Raw genomic sequence first — 19,154 nt, 5'->3', positions numbered from 1 at the left:
AAGGACTACTGTTGCGCCATCATGTGCAACCAGGAATTACCTTCATACAATTGATTCTATACAAGTACTTGATACCCTAGAGGCAGTTGCGGTAATAAAGGTCGAACATTGGAATGGTTTCTCTTTTTTGACTCAACAAGTCAGTTTCGAGCCAGCAATCAGTAGCTTTCGTCTATGTCTACTTAGGTTGTGCCCTCTCCCCGCATTACTTAACAATTACATGATTTCCCCCTCATCTAATTACGGTCAGTACCCATGGGTATCAAGTGTCACGGCCTAAGGTATCAAATGTATGCAGATAAGACACAAATCTTGGTGATCCAGTTTATCTGAGTGTGAGTAAGAGAGAACTATTAACATTTGGCAATAGGAAACTGTCATGGAGTCGCGGTAGACACAACCAGCTGAGCCTGTCAGAATGGTGAGTGTGCTGTTTGATACATGTTTATCTTGTGACTACCAGGCCTTGTCTTTTATTAAAGCTGCACGCTGATATTTTTATGGTCAGACTCGACAGCGCTGCTGTCACCAGACAATTATGTGAAAATCACCAAGAGAGGGGCTTTGGCTCCACCCACATGTTGGGAGCTAGAAGTACATGTTTTGATGGGGCCGAAGTTGTGTGCTTCCACAAAAACAGTGCTTGCCATCCACGAAGCATTGATCATTTTGTTTATATATCCAGCTGCTTGAGGTTGAACTTTCAGGGGCACACATGTGACTCTGGTATGCTATTAAAGTGTCTTAGATAGCTAGATAATTTATGGTGTTTTTTCTTCGGCAGCAGCAAAGATGGGAAGAGGGCAGTCTTTACCTACATGGTTTTTAGGTCGAGCCTAGCGTTGCATCGCATGCGCTGCTCGGTTTGCGAAGCATGCAGTATTGAGTATGTCATGGAAGCTCTGCCCACTCTGTGCCCATCTTTTGTATTGGCTTAGGTCCTAAATGCTGCCTTCCCATTAGTTTTAGGCTTCTTAGTCCCTCCTCCTGACGGCCATGTTGTCATGTGTCTCCTTCCACGGCTACTGGCCCCTTTGCTGTCAACACTATTTTGTTCCCGTGCCTCCCCATCCCCTCCCACAATCCGTGACTTCTCGTCCCGCCACCCCGCACTCCTGTTTGTGCCTTTTTGCCCGCCTGCACTCCCGTTTCAAATGCAATGAGTCCTATTGCATTGCAAAGGCTTGTTTTTAAAGTAGTTTGTGCTGACACAGGATGGTAGCGTGTCTGTGCAGAAGCATGCGATGCCTGGTCGCTAATTACATCGTACGCATGCGCGCCAGAAGGTCACATTCCTGGGTTTCCTCTCCTACGGATGCAAGGAAAATATTTTTCTTATTACAGCCAAGACAAGAGTTGCATCAGAGCCGTGCTATGGGACGGATTCACTGTTGTGTTTTGTGCTTTGGCTAAGGATCGGGTGTTATCAAGAGCTGACATTGAGAGCATGCAGAGTTAACTGAGAGACCTGACCCGCTGCGGCAGCCTTCCGGAGGCCTGGCCTGGCCTGGTTGTGCTGCTCGGTGCCTTCTCATCATCGGATTGGTGAACTTGTGAGTACATCATGGTCTTTTAGTACATGTTGTTTATAATGTTTGCAGATATTTCGGGTTTTCTAGCTCCGTGCGTTGAAGGTTTTTCTTTGCACTCTGGGACTTGTCGTCCCAGGATATAGAATAAACAGGTCAACTCCCCTAATACAAAATATGAACTGGGTAAGCGGTTCAGACTTGGGACCTCAGAAATAAAAACATTCCCCGCTGATCTTTTAGAGCATGGGCTGACAAACACCACATGAAGCAACAATCCAGCTTGCTTGGTACTTAATTGCAGCCAACACCAGCTAACGCGGCTCTTGTCTCACCTCCAATGATGCACATTATTGTTTTTTGGCAGATCAAAAAAAAAAAACACGTGCCACTGTCAGGTGCAGCTGTTTCTGGAAAGAATCAGGCTGCGATTAATTACATGACAGTGAGTCTATCATTTTAGCCATGGTCTCTCCTCTCGGTAATCTTTTGTGAAATTGTTCACCTCAGTTGCACACAGATTTACAGACCTGCACGGAGTTCAGTGGAAAGCATAATGCTTTCAAAGTTCGAGGTCAGTCGGTCCTAATTTCACAATCTACTGCTAAATCCATAGTGTCAGACACAGCAGGCAGAGCGTCTCCTGCAGGTGGCCTGCGTGCTAGCCCAGTGATTGTTATAATCTGAGCCTAGCTGGCCACCGTCGAGCCTAATGCTGTGCCAGTGCGCCTGGACCCACCACAACCAGACACGCCAATGCGAATCATGAGCCCTGTCTGGATGTCGAAATTATTAAATTAAAGTGCTCAGTGGTGAACATCTGCAAGCCGTTTTTTTTCTAACAGAGATGGATGCTTAGCTGGTTACTTTATTTTAACTTAAAAACATCATTCATAATGCTTCCACACCATAATGTTTCCGTTTTTTCCAAGTACTTTGAATAAAATGAATTATGGTCAAGCGAGCTTTTTCTGAAGCTAATTGTTGTAAAGCCCTAGTTAACTTTAAATCAAGCCATAACCTAGATTAAAATAAGATAGCTTTTCCTGGGCAAAGTATACAATGTACTAAAAATGAGAAAGTGCAAAGTGCTCTGTGCATTAAATTATAATTGTACTGGGGCATTCAACGAGATTTTCAAACCAAATTCCACAGTTAGGGACTCAAACAGGAAGTGCACAGTATTTAATCTAAAACGCGTTAAAATCTGTGTTGAGGCTTTAAAGCATAGTAAGGTAGTTAGGGCACCTCGCTGTCAGTAAATCAAATTGGTACTGAACTGAGGATTTACTTGGATGCTGTGCTAGGCTGGTGCCCTTGAGATTCGCGCAATGCGGACACTTTACCATGCCTGCCCCTATTTGTTGCCTTTAGCAGAGGTCAGTAAAATAACAGAATCACTTCAGCATTCTCTAGTTTCCAGTCCATAGAAATTGTTTTCCACAAACACCCGTAGACAATAATATTTTTTTCAAATCTTGTATTTTCAGTGATATGACCACCGAAGGCCCTGCTTTTATATTACAAGCAGAGCTTTGAACTATACCACTTCAAAATTTCTCTCCATGTATTCCCATACCCTACGTCTCACACAGTTTGGTGCTTACTTTCCCTCCATGTTAAACAACAGTAGATGTTTCAGCACCCAGGCTAATGTGCTGCACAGCTAAATACATAGAAGGTCCCAAAGGCGAGGCCGATTGCATTGCAAATGCTTGTTTAGATCTGGCTTGACAATCCAACTGTCACCTGACCTTTTAACCTACAGCAATATTATTCTATATTTCGTTGCTTCCACAGAAATATATATCCAATTCCATGCTGTCTACTTCTAATGCTTCACTTTACCATACAACATTATTTTAAAGACAGACTTGTTTATAATTTGTTTATAATTTGTTCAGAGTCCAATATATTTGAGTTCAGAGTACAATATATTTGAGTATTTTATTTTATTTTATTTTATACAGTGGCATAGCAAATGGGCAAATGGGGGGGGAGGAGAGGGCGATCCGCCCCATGTGGCACGAGTGTTGGAGGCCTCGCCCACCCCCAGCCCCAAGTATATGCTCTTAATCTGATCCTAAATTCGCTCCTCTTCGTAAAAAGAGTAACACTTTTGGTGGTGAAATATTAATCATAACAGCTGTTGCCCTTTGGAATGCTCTGCCTTTTTGTTGCCAGCAGGTCAGGTCATAGAGATTAACGAAAGCAGCTGTTTAAAGAATTAAAACAAAATGTTGCTCGTCTTTCTTTTGCTTCAGCTATTCTAGGTGTACCATGAAAAGCAGAAAGGCGATATTTACATCTTGATTACTTATCGCACTCCTTAGGTAATTATAGAAAAGTTTGAATATTTATGCATATTTTTACACATTTTGAGCTGCTACACTTTTTTTAGGTCTCGCCTAGACGAAAGCAAAAGCAAAGCTTTTGCGTCTAGGCCGAGACAACTTATGTAATCACTTTTGGGGGAATGTGGACAGCAGACTGTCACGAGCTTCTCCTGCCGGAGATTTGACCTCGGGAGCGCGCACGTCACGGTGCCTCATATTCCCATTTGCAAACAAAGCCACACTCACGCATGCGCACATACACACACTGCATACACACACACTCACCCCCCCTTAAACAGACACACGCTGCATACACACACGCAACCCCCTTAAACAGACACACGCATGCACAGACACACTCAAACAGACACAAGCGCGTACACCCCCACCCTCAACCCCACTCACCGGGCTCCTCTCCCCTTACGCATAGGTAGGCACTGTGGAGCTCTGTGCCAGAAGGAGCGCTGTCTGAAATCACCACCACCTCCCACAGCGGCATGGTAGGGAAATTGAAAGTTGCCTCCCCGTAAACACCGCCGCAGCCCGGGAACTTCGGGAGCCTCACAAATCCCGAGCGCAGCTCCTCTGACGTCAGACGAGGAGCCGCGCTGGGATTGGTGCCGGTGGGGCCGTTGCCTGGAAACGGAAGTGTCGTCGACGCCGGGCGGGAGGGGCTTCTTCGCTCCTCACCCGGGCAGCGCCTGCAAGGATGTAACACATCACATAATCTCCCCGTGCCTACAAGAAAATAAATATTTCCTTGTGTAATATAACTGTTGCTCGCGTAAAGCGCACCGTTACCTTCGGGTCGAGGTTGCGGTATATAAAACTGCCCCAAAAAAACATAATACGCGATGGTGAACGGACTCACTATTCTAGCAAACGTCACACTTTAGTTTGCTACGAAAAACATAAACGCAAAAGATAAACGCCGGAAGTCTTCTTGTCTCGACCTGAAACGCCTTTTCTACTCTCGCGAGATATCATTTCCATGGGACGATTTCGCCAGCACAAAAGTTTTCGGCTTTCAAGGGAGAAAGGCTGGAGTGTCTTAGGCTGAAAGAGGCGTGGCTAAAAACGGAACAAGGCAGGCACAGTCTGCAATGTGCGGGGCGGGCACGAGGGTGTGGCATGAACCGGGAGGTGGGGTCAGGCCGACATTAAAAAGTTACGAATACAACTGAAAAGTTGGAGTAGGCTGCGCTTGACCCAAATCGGTGTCTCGGCCGGTATCCAGCAGGTTTAAGAGGCTAAGCCTAGCACCATAGCTGTCCCTACTTTTTTTGTTTACGCACTTTTGCAATCTTTTGAGGGACTTTAGATCACTTTTCAAAGCACGGTGATGCCCATAGACCATGTTCCCGCTCTAGCAAACTGGATAAATAAAGAGAGGTGCTGTCTTTCAGAAAGGTTACGGTGGGCGGGTTTCAGGGACCTCCGTACCCTACAGGGCGTGGTTAGCTAGGGTGAGAGCCAAAGGGGCGGAGAAGGCGCTAGCGATGGGGCCTGTGTTGTGAGGGACTCTTGCAGTGGGGGCGTGTTGTGGTGTCAGGGGCGGGTCGCTCTTACCACAGCAGCCCAGACCCGTCCCCCTCTGCCCCGTGTCCCGGGAACTGCGCTAAGAAAGGCCAGAGAGCTTGGCGGAGCCTGATGGAGCCCCCGGCCTGAGGCGGCAATGGAGCCGGGCCTCCCGCTGCTGCTGCTGCTGGGGAGCTGCGGCCTGATGCTGCTCGCTGCCGGTGAGTCCGGTTTACGGCCCGGGGAGTGGGGTGCTGCTATGTTTAGACTTGAGGGCGCAACAGAGAGATGTCTGCGGAAGCCCCTTCCCGCGCCTGTGGTGTCACCTTACAGCACTCGCAGGAACTTTCGGGCGAGTTTAGAGCTGGAGGGAGCCCCTCACTCACTCTTTGTGCTTCCCGAGGCCACAGCCTTTGTCCCGGAGCCGCGTTGTGCAGCTCTCTGGCATCTGCCTGGCTGCAGGCGCCGTTCAAAGCGCGGTGTGTCTCGCACTGATTACCAAGGCCAACTGCACTCTGTCACGATGAGACCGACATTTAGGGTTTATTACAGCACCTTTAGCATGTACACTTGCCTCGCACCACCTACGCGTGTAAACAGCGCATGCACAGACTGATCGAAAAGTGCATGTTTAGAATGCATGTGTACGAACTGCTAATGGGCCATGCATTCAAGTATAGGGTACTAGCCACAGCCGAGTACCTTAATTGTACAGTCCATGCATGCGTGTACAGCTAATACAATATGCACAGACATGTTCAAACGGCAAAAGCTCCTTATTTACAAGTACGGTGTGTCATTTTTCTATGTGATGCATTTACTGACTGAGCTATTAAATGTGCTTGTTGAACATCCGTTTCACCGCACTGATTGCTCATGCTTTGCGTATGCGCAAGTATCGATTACTGTAAGTGTTTGTATACGTACAGCTTGCTACTTCATATTGAACATGCACAGATAACTTTCTCTCTGCTCTTACACTAATGTGCTTGGGGTGGGGGAGACCAGCCCTGTTGTGCATCAGGCTGGGAGGTGGAACATTGGAGGCAATATTTTGTAACTAAAGATACGACAGCTCGCTGGCTGCTAGAGGTGCAGCTATTTTACAGGCTCTATTTACCGCAAGGCGACATTACTGGACATTCCACCTCTTCGAGCCCATTTTACAAAAAGTAATCGAAATGAACATCCACCACCACATCCACCACCACCACCACATACACCACCACATTCACCACCACCACATCCACCACCACCACATCCACCACATACACCACCACATCCACCACCACCACCACATCCACCACATCCACCACCACATACACCACCACCACATACACCACCGCATCCACCAACACCACATCGAGCACATCCACCACATTCAGCACATCCACCACCACCAAATTCACCACCACCACATCCATCTCCACCACCACCACCACATCCACCACCACCACCAAATCCACCACATCCACCACCTTCACATCCACCACCTTCACATCCACCACCACCACCACATCCAGCACATAGACCACATCCAGCACAGCCACCACCACATCCAGCACATCCACCACCACCACATCCATCACCACCACATCCACCACCACAACATCCACCACCACCACATTCACCACCACCACACCCACCACATCCACCACCACCACCACATCCACCGCCACCACATCCACCACCACCACATTCATGTGTGTTGCTCTGTGTGTGTGTGTGTGTGTGTGTGTGTGTGTGTGGGTGCAAATGCAATAGGTCTGACATTTATGAGAGATTAAGCTATTGGCACTGTAAATGACAATGACATTTATTTATCTGATTTCAAAACCAACACATAAATAAAAAAGTTGTCATTACAATGCCAATAGCTCTAACTTTTGCAAAGGCGAGACCGTTGCATTGTAAATGCTTGTTTAAAACGGACTTGTATTAAACTAACCTTTTTCTGCAACAAATATCGAATAGCTTATGATAAGGAATAAAGTACCATCAGCCGTGCATGACAGGCATATTGCAGGTCAGCTCGGAGTACCATAAACTTATAAAGGAACTCGGCCTTCTGCCTCATTCCTCTATAAACTCATGGAACTCCTCTGTGATTTGAAATATCCTTATAATGTTTGGCAGGGGGTACCTTGTCCCATATATCATTTGATTTTCCCAAATTTTCGAGGTTATGACTGTGTGGGGGTAAAACTTGCCCCCAAGGTAATTTTCCTTATTCACATTTCACCAAGCAAAACATGCCAAACGTGATTGAGAAACAACTGGTATCTCTCGTTCAAAGTGCAAACGCTTCAAATGAAGTGCTTTTGCTGGACCGGGGTAACAGCAAATTTACCACATCATTCTACTAGGGAACCGGGAATGAGAAGCAACTGAATATAAAACCTGCCACTTTTGCCCAGTGTTATTGTGAAACTGGGCACATCCTACTTGCTGTCCTAAATTAAATCCTGCAATTTGTTTGATCCTTGTTGATCAGGCGAACAGTCCAGTGGGGGTTCCAACACCTCGCTGCCCCCAGAGAAAGATTACTCTCTTAAGGCTGCTGACTATTACCATGTTCTGTCCCCTGGCTTTTTACCTTCTTTGTCGCTTTCAAGCTCACTGTTACACCCTGCTCCACCTGTGCTGTATACGGGTCCTGGTTAGAAAGTGTTTCGCGTGTTGTTCCTTAGAAACACTCAATATGTTGACCCTTAGGGCCCACCGCTTTTGTTTGCCCATTGCTGCATTGTATGCCCATTGCCATGCATGAGCCTGTGTGAACCCCTAGGTTTGGCCCAACTTTTCCTTATGTGGCTTTTTAGTTATTACCCCAATCGACCTTTCGGCCATCATCACTGCACAAATCCAAGCCTTAGTTCCTTTCCTAAAGATCCCCAAATTTCATTCTCCTTCTAAACCCCGTTGCCTAGGAAGAGCCAAAATCTCGGGAGATTTTAGTCTCCTGCAAGATTTGGCAGCCATTTTGGGCATGGTACTATAAATGCCACGCCCTCACTTGAAACCACACTTGGCTTCAATAATCTTACCAAGCAGCGGCAGAGGTGCTGGTTCCTGTTTTCTCCATCGCTTACCTTTCTCGAGCAGGTAAGTCCCCCTGTGTCTGCCTCGTTTTCACTCCTTCCAGCAAGTACTCCTGTCTGGCCCAGTTGATGTTACCTGCGGCATCTGAAAGACAAAAATAACAAATTACACAGGTTTTCAACCAAAAATGTCAGTGCACTGAACTTAACGGGACGCAACGGTTTCTATTTGAAAGTGTAACTGCTAGCAAAGTATCACAGCAATCTGTGTTAAAGACTTCCTTTTTTTCTTTTTGTTGTTGTTGCATATTTATATAGCGCAAACTCGACCCGAAGGTATTGGAGCGCTTTACATGAGCACCGTATTTACATTACGCATTCAGTCACGGGCAGATTAAGTGATTTGCCTAGAATCACAGGACGCGACCCCGAGGCTCGAGCCCTGGTTTCCAGCACCAAAGTCGGCAGTCTAGCCGACGGACCACAACCTTTAATTCATTGCTTTCAAGTTGCATTGATAACCCAAGACTCAGTTCCCAAGATTTTGTATCCAAGTTGTGTGTGCAATTTAAGACGCTCAGTTCCAAAAACCATTACTCTTGGTAAAGCTTTGCAACAAAGGCAATCTAGTACAGGGTTATAACTCTTAGGGGCATATGTATCAACCTCCGTATTTGCGATTCTCAAATAGCGATTTTTTAGAAATCGCTATTTGAGAATTGCAAACCGGGTTGTATTTATGTGTATGCAGGCAGCTATGCCTCAAGGCCTAGACCACCAGACAATGGTGCAGCCCCAGCACTATATGGGTTATTACAGGGCACATTGTATTGGTCTTTATATCAGCACTTTGCAGTAAATGTGACTGACTGAAATATTTATAAAGCGCTCAAATGCCGCTGCGTCTTGGCGCTAGAGTGGTAGAAGGAACTGAGTCTCACATGTTTTAAATATGTTTTTGAACATGCCCAGGCTTGTTTTGCTTGCAATATACCATTCTATTACATGGGGATAGCTAGGTGAGGCTTGCCAAATAGGATCAAAATGATACATAATATGAATGTAATATATGTATGCTTATGTACGCTGGTTTACTCCTTTGTCCAACGCTTGTGTGTGTGTGTGTTTGTGTGAGTAGGCAAATCTGCCAGCATCGGCTGTAGTGCTTTTATAAATTTGACGAGACTCAGAACTTGTCTCTGGAAGAGTGGGGTGGGGCTATTAGGGTAGAGGGTGACCGAAGTTTGACTCTACCCCTCTCTCTCAAGCGCAGAGGGCCTCATTACATATGCAACTGGCTGCTGTCTGATAAGACAAGAAATGTGGGACAGAAATTCAGAAATAAGGAGTAAATGAAAAGCTTTTTAAAGATACACAGCTAATGGAGGGAGCCTCTTTTTTTGCAGATAGACTGCATAAATTGAGACCCTCGGATGAGGTGATTCTATCTCATCGAGACATGCTGTTTCTACAATATGGACTTCAAGCACTGCCCATATATTTGATTGGTTCCTCTTACTGTCCTTCGGCTTTGGAGGTGATTCTGTGAAGGACATAGGTCATCCCAGCATTCAAAGAAATTAGATGCAAATCAGATGCACTTGAAATACACACGGGGGTGAGGGAAGCTTTTTTTTGGAGAGGGGCCACATACATTAAGGTCCTGGGACATCAAAATTATAAGAATACCCCTTTTGTTGCAGACATACCACATAAATTAAGACCTCTAGCTTTGGGTGTATAGGAGACACTAGAGCTCGTATAGTAATTTCACTTTAAATCTACACGCAGTCCAATTACACAAGGTGCTTCCAAATTAAGAAGAGAAGAGAACACCCTACTTCCCTAGAGGCAATCCTAAGATTGAAAAATATTCATACACAATTTGGAGCACACCAATTATCACAGTCCAATCAGAAAATTATTCAACATAAGGACATCATAATAATCCAATAGGCTCTTGAAGATCTTTTGTTTCTGTTTATTTCATCCACTCCAATCCCCTTTGCCAACGCGTTTCGCCGTGGTTAGGTAACCAATCGGCTTCCCCAGGGCTCAAAACTGCTAATTTTGATTCCTCTCAAAAGGTGTATCTCCACTCAGACCATAGAGTGAATCCAAATCCTCACAATATAAAGAAAATAATGCATCCGTGTAATCTTCTATATGTATCATTAGGGCGCGGTGTGCAAATAATGTAAATCTGCCGTATCTTTTATATCACTCGCTCAATTCTCTCTCCCACGGTCTGTCAAATTTCCACTTTCGGCATATCAAATAATTTTTTCACACCGCCGCCTGTCCACCAATCCACTTCTAAGACGCTTTATTGTGTAAGCGCTGAATCTCCGCACCCTGTACTCAATCACATAAATTAAGACCCTGGAAAAGGTGAATAAAATGATTCTAAGGGAGCACTTTTATTGTAAAAAAGTCTGCATAAATAAAGACCTTCATGCTGACTATCACGGACACTGAAAGTTGGCTTACTCAAAAATAGACGTTTGAGACAGCAAACCCTCGGGAGACCACAGGACCATGGCGAAAGCTGACAGAGAGACCTAGCCTCAAGAGACATGTTGTATTTAGCTCAAAAGTTTCTGTTTTTGACAGCGCATTATGTTTGAAAAGTTGCTAGACCTAAACGGCGGGATCAGAGGAATACTTATAGCGGAGCACCCACCTTGAAGAAAGTGTGACTACAGGGGGTCTCTCCCTCTTTGTCGCCAGTTGTAGCATAATATTTGTGAAACTCTACGAGAGTGTGTTACGTAGGGATACCCTCCTGGTGGGAACAATTAGTTCCTAGGGGTACCATATCCTGGTATCAAGGGAGAATAAACACTACTGGGATCAGAAAGGTCCTGAAGAATGCCGGCGTGACCATACACTGCGGGCTCCACAACCACGGCAGAAACATGTTGACGATTTGGCAGTAAGGAGTGGTGTAGGAATTCCTAATTCTTTCCTGTCACCACCACCCTTCAAGTTTTTAGCCCTGGCCGGAGGGTCCAGGAATAAAGTTTCGCACAGTGATACCTCCGAACTAGTTTTAACCTTCACTGCACTTTTTCTTTCGGTGATCCCATTATACTTTGGCAAAGCAATATTTGTATATTTTACGTGTTTTGTCTTCCCCTCCATTTTGCTCCACCCCAGGCGTTGGTCTGCGCAGGGGTGTACCGAAGCAAGCCCAATGATGAAGCCTGTCACAACTCTGTGAATGAGAGCAGTATTTTCACACTTAGCACGTGCCCCCACCGAGTTCATTACTCTCTACTCCTCTTTCTGTGTATTAGCCCTCTGAATGAATTTGTGGCATTTTGAAAATGTGCATGTTATCTCAATTATTTAATGTTAAAAATGCACAGAGTATTTGTTTTAAATTTCCTGGTCCTGAAAGAAAAAACACAAAAAGTTGTCATCAAGTGTTGTAAATTCCAGCTTTGGTTTGGTGAATACGCTTAATAGTTCCTCTTTGAGATTTGTAACCTCCCATGAGGACTACCCTTGTTGCATGTGCTCTTACTCTTACTGTGAATTGAGATACTGAGAGCACTCTTTTTTTTGTGTCTTGCCAGGTGCTCAATTTTATTCCCAGATAACAACTTTATCCTTGTCTTGTTTAGTATTTATGTTTTTTTTTTGTTCACAGGGAGGTTTCGTATCCATTGCCGGGTTCCGTCCCTATTTTGAGTCTGCCATTGTTTAATTTTATTATTACGATCGCATTCTCTTTGCAAATATCTTGCTTAGTATTTAAAGGGGTTCAACCATTGCCAGTTTCTGTCCGTATTTCAAGCCTGCCATTGTTTATTTTATTGTTACAATCGAGACCCTAAACTGGTTCTCCAAATCCAAAGTCATCAGCTCTTTATCTTACGTCATATCCTCTCAGTCCTCTAACCTAAAAAGTAAATGTTTAGTTTTAATGTAAGATTGCCTTTAGTGTTATAATAACATCATTTGGAGATGTGCTTGTTTCAGGTAAATGTTCCTAGTCTGGGCTTATTGTGGACTTGTTTTTACGAACTCTTATGCTTGTTAATATATGCCATTGCCACAAACCCAGCTCCCAAAGTGGCCAAGCTGACAGAGGACTGCCTGGTCTGCATTTCTTACTACCCTAATGCAAAAGAACTGCTTAGTGCAACCCTTGTCAGCAAAGTAACATTATTTGTGGGGGGCTGAGCAGATACCACAACAAGGGCATTCTAGTTCGACTTGTATAAAAGTCAAAAAGAATAATTGTGCCGAATGCCAAGTTAAGTACCAGCGATTGTCCCATGCCGTGTGGGCCCCTCCCTCTCTCTCAGTCTTCCTTCTTAAGAATAATATTCGTTTTGTAAGCCGTATACTGCTCACTGATTACTTTAGTTGCGACACTGATTGGGGGCTCTGAGTAAAAAACAAAAGCGCCATTGTGCCCCTGTCCACATCCATACCTTTCCTGTTGCTTACTACTTTTGAGGTCACTCAAGTATGCTTGGGCGGGGTGTAATTTCTCCACTGGTGTGCTCAACCCCCTTCCTCTGGGCTGCATTACACTGTCTCTGCTGCAGGGCGGATTTTTCTTAGGTAAGAGGCAGGCACACTGCAGGTCTCTCAGTGGCCACTGCTTGAGTCACACTCTGAGAAGTTGATCATAGAGGGGCATGCGTTGCTGAGCAGAGAGCAGATCAAGTGGTTTTTGGTGCGATAGCACCCAAGATAATGTGCTGCATGGCTAAAAACGTATACGGTGCCAAACACGAGGCCTATTGGCAATGTCAGTGCTTGTTATTTTTGCTTGAGAGGTCAGTATGTTTCATTTCAGTGAGTGTGGCATTGTGGAGTGCTGATAATGTGTTCTAGAAATGTATTTATAGTGGCGTGGCCAATTGATTGTACTAATTGAGACCAATCTATTGTGCTGCACATGAGATGTTAAGGCCTGTTTTTTCTATTTCTGTGATTGTAAAGGAACGCTGTAGGTTAAAAAATGTTTGCTTGTCTCATGGTACCTGCATTATGCCTTGGATATACTTTGATTGCTCGTCATCTTTGATTGGGGAACTTTCTTAGGAGGTGAAGGATTCTATCATTGATACTCGGACTTTAGAGGGGCTGGGACTGTCGCTATTTTCAAATTGCAGAGTGATGCAGAATATGTGAATGTTTTGTGTGCGCACCTGTTCATCAGGCCTCTGCTGTTATTGTATTTTACCAATATTGGGGGTTTTCAGTAAAATACAATCCTAAAACACTGTACTTCATACCGAAATGTAGGCCACAAATTGCACGCTAACATTCTGCTACAACCAGATGTCTGAAGCTTGACTTCATGAAATTGGAGTGTGAAAGTAGCATCTTGTGTATCATTAGTAACTGTTAAGGCCTGTTTTGTATAACTAGGTCTGCATTAGATTTTACCTTGCTTGTAAAGAAATACTGTAGGTTTAAAAGAATAGCGTGTGTCGAGGCATTTGTATTCAGCTTTATGTGTTCGGTTTTTCTTAAATGTTCTTCCTCAGTAGCATGGTTTCACTATACGTGGTTACAAACTGCAAATGTGGTTAAAAGTGACTAAAACAGAGGGCGTGGATTGGAGTGCAAGGAAGATGGCGGTGTGAGCTTGCAGCTCCGTCTCGAAGGAAAGCTTGATTTACCAGCACACAGTCTGCGTAGTAGAAAATACAGTCAGACTAGACGAGTAATGGCATACGAAAGATAGGAAGCGAACACAGAAAAAAACGTTGCTTCAACAACCTTATAACAGAATGAAGATACTGGCTTCTTAGGACCGCGCCACATAACTAGACCACATAGTTCGGCCACCATAAAGACCCCAGTTGGGCTTCCGAAGCTGTAACCCTCCACCAGACAGTTGCAAAAAAGGATGTAATTGCAGCGGAGGAAGATGTCACGTAGATCAAGAATCAAGTTAGCTACTTACTGCCTTCCTCTTCCTCTACTCTGGGAGATCGAAGGGAGAGTGAAACGCTTGAGGTCGAACACAAGCGGGCTCTGACCCTAACATGGCAGCCATTCCGGATTATTCTCATGCGCTGAGTGCACTGGGGTGGATCTGCACCTGATACAGGGATCTGCTGTCGGTTAACGGATCACAATTACTACTTACAACCTCTATTCTGTGGTTCGAGGGATGAGTGGATGCCTCTGAGAGTGAATACATGCGAGGTGCCCGACATCTACTTGGCGGCCTAATATGTCCTATCACTGATCATTCTTCATTCTCCATATCTGATGAAAATAGTGTCTTACATCTGCACGCTCAGGAATCGCTTTACCCCTGATACAAGTGATTTGTGCGGTGTTTTGCTCACAAATGAGACTTGTGAAAATGAGGGCATACATTTCGGACTGTGCCTCATGCAAATGGGCTTGGTGATCAACTCACATGCCTGACTTAATGATGATGGTAGAGTTACTCTATGTAACACTATGTAAATGAAGCATTCATAGTTCACTATAGCCTTATAGCCCGCCGTAGAGGGCTATACCGGCTATTAAAGGCCCTCTCCAGCGTTAAAGGCCCCGAGCCGAAGGCGAGGGCCTTTAACAAGGGAGAGAGACTTTAATAGCGGTATAGCCCATCTACGAAGGGCTATAAGGCTATTAGAACATTCTGTCACTAGAGGACAGAATGTTCTAACAAAAAAACAAAGCCTTTTGGAAGCGTGAGGGGATTGGAATCCCCTCAGGCTCCCTGAAGCCTTTGTTCACAGCCAGAGCTGTGAACAAAGAAACATTGGAATGTTGGAGCTCCAGGCTTCTACCAGCCATTATAAGCCCAGAGCACTCCATTGTTTTCAATGGAGCTCCCAACATTCCAATGTTCTGATCATAGATCAGGTTTCTATAATAACCCTGATGTGCACTCGGTCCTGAGCAAGGTCTCAAGTAAAGTCTAGGTCTAATTTCAAAAACGAAATCCCTGTTTCAGAATACTTCAGAAACAAAACGCGTACCCTGCATCAATCTCTCTAGTCAGGCCTTTGCCTTCTTACACCTGATCTAAACATCGTACTCAGGAATTCAAGGCCGTGTTGAGGTAGTGAGTGACATTTTAATCCTTGCATCTCAATGTCTGTAAGTAACACTCATGTTTATACGATACTGCCGTCCCGGGAAAAGTGTCCACATAACGATTGCTGAAAAAGAAATCGAAACAAATCTCAAGAGAGTAAAAGCCAACCTGCCAAATCCGGACTCACTGGTCAAAAGTAAGCAGGATATTAACACTCGGATGGAGACAATTTTAGTGAAACTTGCAGAAGTTCATGACCTGGCAAAATCCACCAAGGAAAACACTGATTCTATGCAAACTGAGATCTCTGCAATCAGAGAAACCAATAGTAGGATCGCAGAGGCAGAAATCAGAATAATGACAATGACAATACTTTATTCTTGTGGTTAATAAAAACCGATACAAAAAGAGAGCAATCAATATAAAAAGGGTGTTTAAAATTGAATAAAATAATGTATATATAGGAGATAAGCCTAGAACCAACATTTGTTTTTTTTACATTTTTAAAAGTGCAGTCAGTATTGTTCCTTTGGCAACTCTTGGTAGGGGCCGGACTACATGAGGCCTCCCTCCTGGTGAATGCCATGTTGTGCTATAGTTGACCTGTCCGTTAGGGCTTGTCGGGCATAGTAGATGAATTTAGCAAAGTTGGCCATATGCTTCACCGTGTCCAGCAAGTATAGCTGAAGGACTGCCTCCTTTGCCGTCCGCGTTCCCAGTTGGAGAATAATGGGCCTTAGATGGATTCTGCGGACGGACAGCAGGGCGGGACAGCATAATAAGATGTGAGTCAATGTTTCACGCTTATAATGGCAGAGGCGGCACTCCGTTATCGCTGGTCTTACTTTTGCTGAAGGATACAGGTATTTTAGGGGAAGCACATGCAGTCTATCTGCGAGATTCCTTTGTAGGGCTTGCCTACCCAACGGCTGTACAAGGTGTGGTTTGTGGCTATATAAAGTGTAAAGAGAACTTTGGGTCTCGTGGAAGCCTCTGGCTGTCAAAGCTTCAATGTCCAGTTTTCGAGAACAAGATCTTACTTGCTTTTTTAATGCTATTTTGATAGTTGTATATTTAATTATGTTGGGGTCCCAGTTCTTTATGGCTAGATTCAAGAGGTCTTTGGCTGAGGCAAGACCAGCTGACCACGGGTTGACCGAGTTTTTAAATATTTTATTTATTACAAACTTCATTGAGTTCTCTGGTGCCAAAGTGATTAGATAAAAATATTTTGCCAGACTTGCTAGGTCTTCCAAAGATTGCCGGTTAAGGTTGAATTCCAAGCGGATTAGAGTGTTCCTTATGCATGAGAGTAGGAAAATAGCTTTTTGTAAGCTGCACAGTTGATTTTTGCAAGATCTTGCACCAATTTGCCGGGGAACACCTGCATAGCATAGTTGAGGGAAGGTAGTAATTTTGCCCTCAGAACTCGTAGGATGGCCATAGTAGTCAGAGTTTCCAAACTGGCATCGAGTTTACAAATGGCATAAATAACCATTTTGCCTTTCTGCTGGAGCTTGAGTCGTTGAACCTGTGGCTGACCTGTTTCACTGAGCCATACACTGAGATAATTATATGAATGTGTGCTGGTTAATATTAACGGTCCCAGTCTCCATTTTATTAACTTCTTTTTCCGATAGCGGCCAAAGATCACGATCAGAAATCAGAATAAGCCAACTAGAATATGGATCGTCAAGTACAAATAAGACAGTAACAAAACTTGAATCTGTCTTAAATGCATTCTCCAAACATCTAGCCAAATTGGAGGAAAGGATTAGAAGAGGAAATGTATGCATATTTGGGATGCCAGAAAGAATTGAAGATGAGGCGGGTTCATGCATTGCCTTTCTAAAGAAATGGTTACCGCAAGTTACAAAGCTGAACTTCAACAAACCATTGGAACTCGACAGAGTCCACAGAGTTCCCGCCAGAAGAATGGCGAACCACATACATGCTAGGCCAATTGTATGCAAACTGGTAAGATATGAGCATGTTGAGCTTATCCTATCCTTCATGGGAAATCACAACCACATCATCTGGGGCAACAACAAAAATGTTATTGCACAAGATTACTCAAAAGCTACGGTGGATACTAGGAAAAGCTTTCTTGCCCTTCGCCCTAGAATGAAAGCATTGGGGTACCAGTTCTCCTTTGCAGGCCCGGCAAAATATTGAGTGGTAGTTCAAGGCACTACACATGTCTTCTCAGACGGAGAAGCTTTACCTGGCTTGATTTGTTCTTCAATAAAAAAAAAAAATTCTAATGGAACACATGTTCTTTAATCTCATTGCAATCACTTTTATCAATACTCTTGGGTACACAACCACTACAAACGACGCCCAATATTTAAGGCTCTGATGTTGTCCGAGGTTTATTTCCTGATACATGAGTTTTCTCATTTACACACTAAACATTTCAAACCGTTGAGAATGATGGTCACCGAATCTGCTCAACTACAGCTACTTAGCTTGCAAACAATGTAGATAGGTTATATAAAAATGAGAAAAACAAAACTATGTCTTTCTATAGCAAAGATCTATGCACCCTCGAATGATGAACCTGAATTTTGGGATGATCTAGTAGTTCACATCCAGTTGATTTCAGATACCGCTACTTGATAATTGCCGGTGATTTCAATCTCCCCCTAGACCCCCAACCTACACAGGAAGTCCACATGTCAATTCAGGCTGAGCAAAGCACATAAAGCCCTGAAGAACCTCTGTAGCAAATATAACATGATGGACACTTGGAGACTGCAGAATCCGACAGAAAGAGACTACATGTTTTACTCTTTTCCACACAATTCATATTCCTGTATTGACCACTACTTAATATCATGCGATTAAACTAGCAGAATAGACCAAACAACAATAGAGCCGAGGGTGGTCTCTGTCCCCTCCTGCATTACATTGACTATCTCAGACTCAACCCCACCCCCCTACTTAAAGAACCCCTCTGGAGATGTATCGGTGATGTCCTCTCCACACTGCAAAATAAAAAACGAATTAAAGAGGCGATTAAAAATATTATTATCAAATATTAATAAAGAAACAAATGCAAAACTACTGACCTTAGAGAAGGATATCTCTAAATTGCAGAAGTTGCGTGTACTAAAGTATGACCCCCACATATTAAGTAAAATGTTAAACAAAAAATATGAATACAATAAAATACTCAGCACTAGGGCACAGGTGTGGATAAACAAACAATTAAGTTTACATCTATGTGAAGCCAACAAAGCGGGAAAGTCGCTATCTTCCCATCTAAAATTCAAAAGTACGCTATTAATGCCATCAAGGATGATGCAGGTATAGTCCACACTAACTCACACAAGATAGCCAATACATTTAAAGAATTTTACCAAAAATGTTATGAATCTAATCCCAATCTGAACCGTCTGGATAACAAGAACTATCTAGATGGGATATCATTCAACAATCTGACCAAGAAATGATCTCCATTAAAGGCCCTATTACTTTGCAAGAAACAGTTACAGCCATTAAGAAACTCAAATTGACAAGGCCCAGGGCCTGATAGTGACAACACCACCTTTTTAAAAACATTTGCTGACCGACTAAGAGATCCACTGCTAAATGTATTCAGGCAGTTTGCATCCTCTGGACAAACAACAGGTACACTTGCAGAAGCCATCGTAACAGTTATACCTAAAGAAGGTAAAAACCCTCTCCTCACTAAAAC

The 19,154-nt window shown here is 44.1% G+C and overlaps 1 protein-coding gene across 1 annotated transcript in view; it reads left to right on the top strand.

The window, feature by feature from the left end:
* Positions 1-1,500: 1,500 nt before the first annotated feature.
* Positions 1,501-19,154, top strand: part of LOC147729857 (transmembrane protease serine 11D-like) — a 437,959-nt gene continuing 420,305 nt past the window's right edge. Inside the window, exon 1 of the mRNA XM_086958513.1 lies at positions 1,501-1,553. The gene's annotated coding sequence lies outside the window, so the exon portion shown is untranslated. The remainder of the gene's footprint in view (positions 1,554-19,154) is intronic.

Source organism: Lissotriton vulgaris, chromosome 2_1 (assembly GCF_964263255.1).
Source record: "Lissotriton vulgaris chromosome 2_1, aLisVul1.2, whole genome shotgun sequence".
NCBI lineage: Eukaryota > Metazoa > Chordata > Amphibia > Caudata > Salamandridae > Lissotriton > Lissotriton vulgaris.
This window is presented reverse-complemented; position numbering and strand designations above follow the sequence as displayed.